Here is a 3,509-nt window from a genome sequence, read left to right as displayed (position 1 = left end):
GTGGAGACAAAAAGTGGGAGGAGACACCCGAGAGCTGTTGCTGGGATTCAGGATACTGGCCAATCACAGGCCAGATGTCAGTATGAGGGCGTGGCTACTGTCTGCATGCACAATAGCTGTGAATATCTTTCATCCTTCACAGACATCGACCGTCTCACTCTCTTTCCGCTAACACGGTGACGTGAGAATCTAGAAACATTGGGAAGCTGATAGATTTCAGAGAAGGTTTGATAGCAGTATGTTTTTAGCCTCTATTTCCAATCAAACCTGATTTTTTTAACAGTAAATCACACACAATCATCAGAAACTGCAACAGTTGGCTATATATTAAGACCTATGAAATCAATATGTTATGAATATTCATATTAATTAATTCTAATTTAACCATGAAGAAAAGTAATCTCACATAAAAAAAGGATCTACTGAATTTTATAGATTGAGTAATAATCATTTCTTTTAGTGAATATTTCCTGTAAATGTTTTTCATTTTAATAATAATAATACATTTGAACATATAATAAATAAATTATTAAATTATTGATATAGTCATACAATAGAAATAAAGCTAGGCAGTGCGAAAAGCTTAGAAATAGAAACGTTTCAAACATTTCAAATTGTATTGCGTCTATTTTTTTAAATGCAAAAAATGTATTATTAATAATATTTTGTAAGGATGTCCCGATCCGATCCACGACATCGGTATCGGGCAGATACTGGCCCAGAACGCTAGATAGGAGATCGGAGGTCCGATACCTATGTTCGATACCTATAAAACACAAACCATGGGAAAATCTAGCTTAAACCATCGCCTAAATGCTTGAATATTAGCATATCCTTGCTGTGACATCCAGTTAAGCGCGCAGCCTGTCACGTGATAACTGTAATTGCCAATTATAGTCGCATGAGTATGAGAGTAAGCTAACTTACAAAATAAGTGTTTTAACCTTAAAGAGGAAAAAAGTTCGATATGATTGTGCGATATGAATATTTTTGATCGTGGATGATAAAAATGTCTCCACGATCTTCTTTTGAAGAAATATTGTTGTATTATGCTGCAGCGCACATTCTATCAGTTGCAGTTCTGGTGCCACGGAATGAATATAACTGCAACAGCCGACATATCCAGTACCATAGACATACACTGTAGGTATTTTTGTGTATGTCCAGTACCGCCGCTCCTACACAGAGTACGCAGTAGGACACCAACTCCTGGGGGGCACCATCCCAGTTGCTAAAAAAATTAAAAAAGAAAAGTAAAAAAAACCTTTCGTTTTATAAGTGTATTAACATATACGTAAATAAATATGTAAACAGAATTATAAAAAATGCATTTCACGGTGAAGATAGAAGACAAGCGACGCACATGTGGCGCACCATTCCCGCGGCCGCGCTCGCGCTCACCTCCTGTTTGTGGCTGTTGGCTGACTGCAGATGATCAGAACTGATGGAAAAAGACAACAGTAGTCCGGCGCCGAGATAAAGAAATGAAAAAAGTTTCTTTTTTGGATTTTGACAACATTAAGTTAATAACGTGTTTTAATGTCAGTGATAATATCACCGCCACATCTGCCTTAATATTCTATTACAGTTTTAATGTTCCGCTTAATAAATTCTATTCAAATATCCACTTAATCTTTCATTTTTGGCCACCTTTTTGCGATAGAGAGTCTAGCCTCTATAATTTCATCAACAAAAATATGTGGACATCACAACCCTTACAAAAACTAATCCTTGTTTTTATTGAAGTAAAATTTACTTGTGTGTCATATTTCTGAATGCTTGAGACTATGAAATTAATCAGACAACTGTATTAGTAAAATCATAGCCATAGGACACTGTCTAGGTGTGACGATCATGCACCAGAGAGACACAGGGAGATAGTGAGATCCAATCGCAAGTATGTTTATTAAAAGGTAATCCAAATCGAGGTCAAAAACAGCCAAGGTCAAAACCAAAGAATCAGTCCAAAACAAATAAATAAATAAACAAAAGAGAGAACAGGAAAGGGAACGGAATGGGAACTCGGAGGACGAGAAGGCAAGGAAGAATCTCGGGGGATGAGAAGGCTGGATACACAAAGGGTAAGGACTCCATACAAACAACAGGAAAAGACTGGTATTTATAGGGAGGCTAATGACAATAAAGTGACTGCACCTGGTGCAATTAACAGGAGTGCAATTACTGTGATGACAGGACAAGACTAGAGGAATTCTAGTGCCTACGGTGAAGTGCCTAAGGGGAAGTGAGCCCACTAGTGGACACCCAGGGAAACAGAGACTAGACAGCATGACACTAGGTACAATTGTAATTTATAAATAATAATTTTTATTTTTAGACTACTTGTTCATTCAATTTTTTGAATGCTACTGCTAAATACTATTGTACCTTCAAAACACTGTTTATTTTTATTTGTGTATTATGTGTATTTGTAATGTGTACCTTTGTTCTATTTTTTTTTATAAAGATAAAATAATGACAAAGATTTTTATGTTTTTAGGTGGCTAATTGAGCAAAGTGCTTCCATTTATTTTATTATTAGTAGTAGTAGTGTTAGTTCAAGAATAAAATAAAAAATATCGGATTGATATCGGAATCGGCAAATAGCCAAAGCTGCCGCATCAGTATCGGTATCGGAAGTGAAAAAGTGGTATCGGGACATCCCTAATATTTTGTAGAGTGTTGTAATTGTTAACTAAAACTATGAACACTGTTTTCGTTGCTGAAATAAAGTAAAATAAAAATATTACATGAAAAATTTTAATATTTTTTTATAAAAGGTCTTGTAATTAACTGAAAATAACTTGAAGTACTAAACTGATATCAAATAAACTAAAAGCAAATAAAAATAACAAAAAACTAATAAATATGATAAAAGTGCATAAAAATAAATCAAATAAAAATAAAATCTGAAACTGTAAAAATAGAAACAGCATCAACAAACAGGACTATTGCCTTTGATTCGAAAATAACAGTAAAACATTTTTAAGTGGATAATGTCTGATGATTGGCAACTTAAATGCAGCCATTGACAGCACCTGTGGGCTTCAGCTGTATTTAACCCACAATATTTCTTTTCAGAAGCGGAATAAAAGAATGACACTGCTAGCTGAGAACAGTCATCTTCTGTTAAAGATGCATTTTGTCTTCTGTGTGTCTGGCAGGAGAGACTGAGAGAGTATGTGTATGTGTATGTGAGTGTCTGTCTGAGAGGGCTAATAAGTCACCTGTGCCACCTCAATGAACAATCACAATTCTACTGCATATATAACAAATGCAGGAGCATCACTCATAGTTATGAATGCTTCATAACCAATGCTGACAATCTCGCTCTCACTTAAAGTGCATCCTGTCAGTTTTTGTATAGATTTAGTCTTTGTATATGGTTTAACTTCAGCAAGTTTACCAGAGTTCATCAGATTGCATGCTAACCCTCACTTTGGTTGAATGCAAGTTTTAGAAAGATTAACTAGATTTGTACATTTTCTGAAAATTTGAGTAATTCACATTGC

This window comes from Carassius carassius, chromosome 17 (genome assembly GCF_963082965.1).
Source record: "Carassius carassius chromosome 17, fCarCar2.1, whole genome shotgun sequence".
NCBI lineage: Eukaryota > Metazoa > Chordata > Actinopteri > Cypriniformes > Cyprinidae > Carassius > Carassius carassius.
Note: the sequence above shows the minus strand (reverse complement) of the source record.